General features: G+C 34.0%; 1 pseudogene; it reads right to left on the reverse strand.

Annotated features, from left to right (window-relative positions):
• Positions 1–4,469: 4,469 nt before the first annotated feature.
• On the reverse strand, positions 4,470–5,407 carry LOC148874372 (4-coumarate--CoA ligase 1 pseudogene; annotated as a pseudogene).
• Between the last annotated feature and the right edge of the window lie 3,873 nt (positions 5,408–9,280).

Raw genomic sequence — 9,280 nt, forward strand, 5'->3', positions numbered from 1 at the left:
CATCACATAGGCTAAGAGGTCCTCGCCTGCGCATTGTTCTATATTGTGCAAATCTACCATTGTTAACCTCCACTCCAGTGTGAACCATTTTGGCAAGAACCTCTTTGCCAGCTCTGCCTATGAGTCTATGCTACCCACAATCAAATTGATGAACCAGGTGTAGGACGGTCTAGTCAAAGACTTGGAGAACTCCCTAACTTTCAAATCTCCATCCAGAGTGAATGACCCCAAGACATCATCGGACTTATTCACATGCTCTTAGGGCATCCTTTCTACCCATCATAATGTGGTCATTGCTGAGGAGGGACGTAACTGGTGGGATACGATTTGTACAAGACTCTATCAGAATAAGGTTTCTGAAGAACAAGTGAGGCTTGGGCTCTATTATGGTTTTCCACCATCAACCCCTAAACATATTATTTTCAGTTCATCACGGTTGAGTGGCACTTTTGTTACCAGGTTGGTCTACGGAGTGGCTCAGGGTTGTTCGACAGTGGGGAGGTTGGTTTGTGTGGGCATAGGGCTGGGTCTGGTAGGCTGCTCGGGGATGACAGGGTTCTGGCTAGCAGACTAGTGGCTAGCGGGAACATGTGTCGAGGGAGTGGTTGGGGTGAAAGGGGATCCTTTGCTCTCAGACGACCACTAGAGGAGGAGTTGTAAGGTGGTTCTCATTTCATTCTACATCTGCTCCATCTAGTCGAAATGGGATTCGAACTCGTTTCGAGAGTATCTCAATGTCAACTTGTTCAGCCGACTCCGTGCCAACCTAATCTCCAATCTCCAAGTTGATGTTTTCTAGTCTCCAAAGATTTTAATGTGAGTAGGGAGGTAAGGCTACGTACGAGGGCCTCCTTAAAGGACAAAAGAAAGTTGGGAGCAGGTGATAGGCTAAAGGCTAGGGCGAATGAGGTGATAGAATGATCATCTTGTTATGAGTTGGACCCCTATTTATAGGGAGAGATCCTGATGTCGCAAAAGGAAGGAACCAAAAGTGTTTGATTCCCATTAGGGAAGGGAATCTTGGATTCAATGTTAGTTGTTAGGGAACATTGCTAGGGTTTTTCTATGTGTCTTATGAGATATCTTAAGAATGAGTTTTCCTTTTGTCTAAGGATTCTCATAATACACGTGTGCTACTTCATTTCATGACCCTTTTAAACCGACATAGCGCAAATGACGTCACTATTTATCTTGCGTGTCCTCTTTAAGCCTATGAGGCATCTCGTCACACACATTAGTAGCGACACACACGTTTCTTTCACTTGTTTCTGACCTGCGATGAGCTTGCACCTATCATAGTTGTGTGTTGGGCTTAAGCTCATCGCAAGTCCGTGCAAGTCTTGAGCTCATCGCAACTCATTTCGGGTCATGAGCTCACCGCATGTCTACACGGGTTCCAAGATCATCGCATATGTGCAATGGGTTATGGACTCATCGTAGACATTTGTGTAGTATTGGCTTAGCACCTTCTGTGCTCTAATGGTCTAGGTGACTATCATGTAACTACAACTGGTGTACAGTAAACTGATACTCAAGCTTCCTCTGAATGGTGAATGTAGAGTGCCATCGATGATTGGTGATTGGTGAACACAAGGGGCCCGAGAATCCTTCAAATGATCAAAACTTTGAGAGAAGGGAGTCTGCTTCTTTTTTGGGAGAAGGAAGAGTACGAATTTCTTCTTCTTTTCTGGTTGAAACTTTGAGGAAGGGAGGAACTTTGTTTTCTTCTTCAGCTCTGAGAATTCTTCTAACAGTCGAAACTTTGGGAGAAGGGAGTTTAAGAAATCTTTTAATGTTCGAAATGAGGAAGATAGTCGGGAGCCAACATATGTCTTCATTTTCTTCTTTTTCCAACTATTGAAACTGTTGGAGAAGGGAACCTCCTCTAAGAAATCCTCCAACATTCAAAACGAGGAAGAAGACAGTTGGGAGCAAATAGAAAAGTCTTCATTTTCGAATAGCGTTCATTTTCTTCTTTTTTTTATGTCTAGGGGTATAACGATACAAAATTTACAACTTTTTCGCTAACATGAAGGGAGGAGTTGAAAAAAATTCATATTTATTGGATGGAGGCAACAAGATTTTTGGTTTCCATACTAACTTCTTTTATATTTCAATTTTTTAGGAGGAGCTAATTGAAGAAACCCTAAATTTTAGGGATAAGTAGATTGTATTTCACCTCAGAAATCAGAAATTACAGCCCCTCTATAAACTGCATCCTACCTGTGTGATTTGGCATTGATCCACAATTAGGATTCTTCCCACCTGTATGGTGGGGCTAAGATTTTTTGGGGTGGACTGAACAATAAAAACCCCTAAGTTTTATTTGTTTTGCTAATGTTTGGGATGCACTGCCCTTGTTGTGTTGTGCGTAATGCAAGTCGAAGTCGTGCATTGTATAACAATTCCTCGATGACAAAGATATTCTCAATGTATGGCTGAATTGCTATTGGATTGGATTCTTGAATGGGCTTCTAGCCGATAAGGGAAACTTTTTCCCCTAATATCAATGAAAATAACAATTTTAATACAATAACTAGAATAGGATAACTTGTTTGAAAAAATATCAAATAAGGGCACTGTGCACTTTGCTCATAAAAAAATACTCAAGACCCATACACAATCAGAATAATTAATTCTCACCTGGCCAATATGAGAGCATCTTCATGAAGAAAAGGGAAATCCATCATATGGGTGGGCAAACCATGCTAGATGGTTAGGCGAAATTTTAAAAATTTTCTTTTACCCTTCTAGGAATCGTAGCATTTTTCAATGGTCATTCTTGCATTGAACCGGACCAGATCTGAAACCAAAAAAAGGGAGAAATATACCTGATACGGATTCCACAAGTGTAGCTCCCAAAGTGGTAGTTCACGCCCAAAGAGTGCATCAAAACCAACTTCCATTGAAGATGGCGGAGTTTAAATTGAAGTTGGTTTAGCAACACAGTTTTTCAGCAAAAACTGTAATCCAACATCTTGGATCGAGCAAGGGTGGTGAGTATGAATTGAATTTGATATTTTCTTGCAAAAATCAAAAATCAGAACTGGTCTCTATCAGTTCAATAATTGGAGATCAACTAGGGTTTCTAGGTAGCAATAGCAGAAGGAGAGAACTAAGAGCAGATGTGATAACTGAAGCAGTTCGCCCTCCTCCTTTTATAAGCCTTAAGGATCAGCACTCTTAATCCAATTAGTGGGATCCTAATCCAAATCTTTATTTTGATTTGAACTCTTTAAGTGGATAAGACTTATCCCCTTATCCTAATTGTTGTTCCAAACCCATATTCGTCCATGTCACATGACTGCTTAAGTTGTGATGTGACCACTTGATTAATCTAATTAATCATGAGCTTTAGGCCCATTAAGAAAGTGTCTCACGTCCCTAGATAGTTGTGGGACCATTTGGTTCTCTTTGTATGGCATAGAACCCACACTATGACCTCACATATGCCCATATGGGTTTGGCCCAACTTCTATTAAAAAACCTGGCCAAATTCACTATCAAGCACAGTGAACCCTTGAGTCCATTAGTATGGGCTCTTAATGGGCCTAACATTTACACTAAATGATCATTGAGTCCATCCATCATTTGAAGGCCCAAGGACAATGGACTTAAGTGAGATATATCCCATCAGGTAAAACAACCCTAAATGGTCTCTTACACTTAACCTCTCAGCCCTTAATGATCAAACACTACCCAATAGGAAGGACATCTCCCTTGTTCGCAAGGTGCAATGTTGACTCTCTGCTCCGATGGGTCCTAGGAATTAAAACCTTTTGCAAACCTTTTTCTTTAAAGCATAATATATATTATCATATAAATATATTTTGCAAAACAAACCTCAAACAAGTTTGAAATCGACTGCCGATAGTTTTGGTTTCCATCAGAGATAGTACAGTCCCAATCATTCACTTTGTCCAACAAAGGGGCTGATCCTATCACTATGATCACCAACTCGAGTAAATTCTCATACTGCCCCAACATACCCAGGTTTTGACCATTAAAGGATCTCACTAATTGGCATATCAAATATAGCCCAATCCGACACCTAGTGCAGTACTATAATCGAGTCTAGGGGTTATGTGTAACTTTCCAGTTTTGCCAACTAGTCTCCAAGGTCTAAGGCATAACTGGAAAATGGTCCAGGTTCAGTGTTTCGAACAAACATACATTGCATGTGCTTCGAGTCTAACCCTGGCAACTGAGACAGGCTGCCCCAACCTTTTTGGCAACACATCAGTGTCAGCCTTGGCAGGATAAACTTCCCCAAGTCTATCCAACAGCTGAGAACATTTTAAACTAATACAAGTCTCGTAAGTATCCAGTTTAAGGGTAATTACATAGAAACACACCAAATATAACACGAATCAATTATGTACTTTATTCATTTACAATAAATGCATATGTACATCAATCTGATTGGAGCTAAGGGCATACATTGTCTAACACTTTAAGCTCCTTTCCCATCAGAGTGGCACCCAGATGTCACTATATGAACGGATGGACGATAGGTCGTAGCTATCGATGGTCGAGTTCTTAGCCATTGCCAAGACGATCGAAGGGAGAAACAGATTGACGGTTACCTTATATTTTTGTACGAGCACCATCATTGCCACCACCTAAAATTTTTGCATGATCAAAATCGACACGTTGGCTCGTAACTTGCAAAACAACATCGAGTTAAGTGAGTAGATGTGGAAGAGAGGCAGCACACATAACAATATGTCCTCACTATGAAGATACATGTTAAGATTGTCTCCATCAACCTGTTGCGCCACGCTAGTTATGAGGCCCCAATGGGTCAACATCACCCCTTTGGGCAACCCAGTTATCCTTGATGAGTAAGGTAGGGTGACCACATCGTCGGGGTGAATCTTTACCATGGGCATTTCTGACTCATCAAAATGAGTCAGCTCAAAGAAATGCAGACAACCATTGGAGGGTGAGTCGGTAGTCATGATCTTAACGTCATTCTCCTTGGAAAATTCTCTCAGTTTCTCAACATGCAGGCTTGTGTTATGATAAGTCTGGCATTCAAGGCTTTGGCTTGTTTGGCGATATCCACCGAGGTGTAGAAGGGATTCGTTGTTGTGTTGGTGGCATCGTGGTAAGACACGCCGAGGAAGGTGAAGACAAACTCGGGCGAGTAGGGCAGTAGAAGTATGATCACTTGACCTTGTTGGATGCCAAGTTTGTCAAGCCTAGCTGCTACTTTTTTGGAGAGGAGTTCTACTTCAGTATAAGTGTCTGTCTCGCCAGTGATGCTGTTTATCAGACATGGCCGGGAGCCGAACTGTGATATGTTTTTGAAGAAATATGAGTGCAAAGGGAGATGGTTCGGGATGTAGATATCAGGAAGCTTCGACCTATAAATGAATTCCTTTTGCTTCATTGTAATCTCCATCGGATCAGTTGGAGTAGTTATGGAAACAAGTTTCACAAAAAGAGAGAGAGAGAGAGTTCGGGTTTGAGGTTGGTTGGAATCCTGGGGTTGTTGACATCACTTTGACTAAAGAAGAAAAAAGACATTCCATAGTGCCACCTATGATTTTACCCAACATGGTTTCTCCAGAGCATCTGGTCATAGTTGCCATCGGCGACCTTAACCTACCACGGTAGTTTAGATGGATGTGGTGATGAAGAAACCATGTTCCAGCAACAATGCCATTACCCTTATGTGATATTTTTTCAAAAAATTTATCCTATTCTAATTATCTATATCTATATCTATACTACTTATAAAAGTGCGAATGAGGAGGTATTGGCTTCTAGAATTTTTTTTTACTAAAATACCCCTCATCTTGAATTTAGTTCATCTCCATTGAAAGGGCAAAAAATGTAATTTAAAGAATACCATTAAGTACATTCAATTACCTCTCATTAAGTCTCACATTTAAGTCATTAAATAAATCACATTTTCTCTCATTAAATCTAACATTTATATGTTTGTTTATCATCATTACACTAATAAATCCATACAAAATAATTATTAATAGATTGAAATTTTATATTTTTAAAATAAACATAGAAATGAAATCATATTTTTCATCTATGTGGTGGGTAAGTAGTTCAACCATTTAGCTTAAATGGATAATTTCATGATGTCTTAAATAAATATTACAAATTTATAAATATAAAAAATACTTTTGCTCATCGTCATTAAATTCCACTAATAAATCCATACACAAAATTATTAATAGAATGAAATTTTATATTTTAAAATAAACCTAGAAATAAAATCATATTTTCCATCTAGAATGTGGGTAAGTATTTCAACCATTTGAGACAAATGGATAATTTCATGATGTCATAAATAAATAATACAAATTTAGAAATATAAAAAATACAAAAAATATAGAAAAAAAAGAAATTTTGAAAAAAAAAACATTGGACATGTTTTTATTATTATATATTTTTCATATAAAAAATAACTATGACAAAATAAACATAACTTTATTAATGATGGAAAATAAAAGTGCGGATGAGGAAATATTGGCTTTTGGATTTTTTTTCTTTATTGAAATACCCCTCCTCTTGAATTTAGTTCATCTCCATTCAAAGGGTAGAACATATAATTAAAAGAATACCATTAAGTAAATTTAATTACCTCACATTAAGTCTCACATTTAAGTTATTAAATAAATCACATTCTCTCTCATTGAATTCAACGTTTATACTTTTGTTTATCATCATTACACTAATAGATCCATACACAATAATTATTAATAGAATGTTATATTTTTAAAATAAATATAAAAATGAAATCATATATCTCATCTAGGTGGTGCGTAAGTAGTTCAACCATTTGAGTCAAATGAATAATTTCATGATGTTATAAATAAATAATACTCAATTAGAAATATAAAAAGTAATTTTGTTTATCATCGTTAAATTCCACTAATAAATCCATACACAATAATTATTAATAGAATGAAATTTTATATTTTTAAAATAAACCTAAAAATGAAATCATATTTTCCATTTAGGTCATGGGTAAGTATTTCAATCATTTGTGTCAAATGGATAATTTCATGATGTCATAAATAAGTAACACAAATTTAGAAATATAAAAAATAATATATATATATATAGAAAAAATAAAATTTTGAAAAAAATGGACATATTTCTATTATTATATATTTGCCATATTAAAAAATAACTATGATAAAATAGACATAATTTTATTAATGATGGACATCAAATATACAACTTAAAACCGATTGGAAATTAAACCATCTTCCTATCTAGGGGGTGGGTTTGCGGTTCAATCTTTTAGGTCAAATAGGTTAAACCATGATGTATAATTAAAAATAAATTTTTTAAAATTGAATAGTACAAAAAATATGAAACAATTTTGGGCATATTTATAATATTATATACTAATAATATAAACAAAAATAAGTATGATAAATAATAATTATTTTATCAATGGTATAAATGAAATGCAAAATTTTAAACCAATTTAAAAATGAAACTAGTTCCATATCTAGATAGTAGGTAGGTCAATGATCTAACATTCCGGGTCAAATGGGTCAATCTATGATGTCATAACTAAGTAACGAATATTAAATACATACATACATACATGCATACATGCATATAAACTCAAAGAAAAATATAAGCCACCATATTAAATAAAAATAAATGTGAAAATAAGAATTATTTTATCAATGATAAAAATGGAATACATGATTTAAAATCAATCAAAAAAGCAAAATGATTTTTCCATCCAAGTGGTAGGTTAATGGTTAAATTATCCATGTCAAATGGATGTTATTATTAAATAATAAAATACATAAAATTTTAAAAAATGTAGAACTTTGTCGATAATTTTGGGTACACTCTATAATATTATATATTCATCATATAAAAAGTGTGATTAATGAGAATTATTTTCATTAATGATAAAAATGGGAAAAAAATTAGGGCAAAAAATAAATAGCATTAATGTCTAACACATAACCCAACTAACCATGTCAAATGGTTCAATAATTTAATTAGCTAGGTCATCATAGGCAAATGGTTAGGTAGCGATGCAAACAAATCAAATTAAATTTGAATTAGAGTATATTCAAATTTGATATAATCCAAAGATTTGACTAGATCTCATAAATATTGATTCAAATCCAAATCCGATCAAGATGTCAGATATTCGAATCCGATATGATCTGATTTATTTTTTTAATTAATAAACTATTAAAAGAAAAAGAAAAATATAATAGTTGAAATAAAAAAACCAAAAAATATAAGTATTTTCTCAACTATTTCCACCATATAAAATGTTTACAAAAATGCAATATAAATAACATATTTATAAATAAATAATAAATAACATATATATTATATATAAGTAATATATATATTATATATATAAATAATTGATTTGACCACAATATTAAAAGCCAATGTTCAAACAATATATTGGAATTGTATTTCCTCTTGGTAAATAAGTGATTTTTATTATCTCATAAATTAAATAATAAAAAATAAAAGTATAGTTTTGATATAAATTTTATAACAAAATTTGAACATACATTAATATTATTTATTCTTAATATTAAACAAAAATATGTTTGAAAAAAATGATAATTATTGTTAGTAAAAATAGAAATGGCTAAAATACAAAGAAAAATGAATTAATGCCTTAATCATAGTCCATTTTCCTAGTTAAATAGGTTAGTAGTTCAACCAGTAAGGTCCTTTGGTTACTTATTATTATCATCATCATCATCATTTGATACTAGCACATGCAAAAATAAATGCGAAAATAAGAATTACTTTTATTGATGATGAAAATGTAATACATGACTTAAAATCAATCAAAAAATAAAAAATGGTTTTTCCATCCAAGTAGTGCGTCAGTGGTTCAACTATCCATGTCAAATGGATCAACACATGTTGTTATTATTAAATAATAAAATACATTAAATTATAGAAAATGTAGAATTTTGCATACAATTTTGGATATATTCTATAATATTATATATTCATCATATAAAAAATGTGTGATTAATGAACATTATTTTCCTTAATGATAGAAATGAGATAAAAAAAAATGATAACAAATAAAGAGCATTAATGTCTAACACATGACCCCACTAACCATGTCAAATGGTTCAATGATTTAATTAGATAGGACATTATAGGCATGTGGTTTGGTAGGGATGCAAAAAGACCGTATCGGATTTGAATCAAGGTAATTCAAATTTGATTCGATCTAAAGATCTGATCGGATCTCATAAATATTGATTTGAATGAATCCGATCAAGATGTTGGA

The sequence above is a fragment of the Nelumbo lutea genome, chromosome 1 (genome assembly GCF_056320005.1).
Source record: "Nelumbo lutea isolate HS-2025 chromosome 1, American lotus-T2T, whole genome shotgun sequence".
Classification (NCBI taxonomy): domain Eukaryota; kingdom Viridiplantae; phylum Streptophyta; class Magnoliopsida; order Proteales; family Nelumbonaceae; genus Nelumbo; species Nelumbo lutea.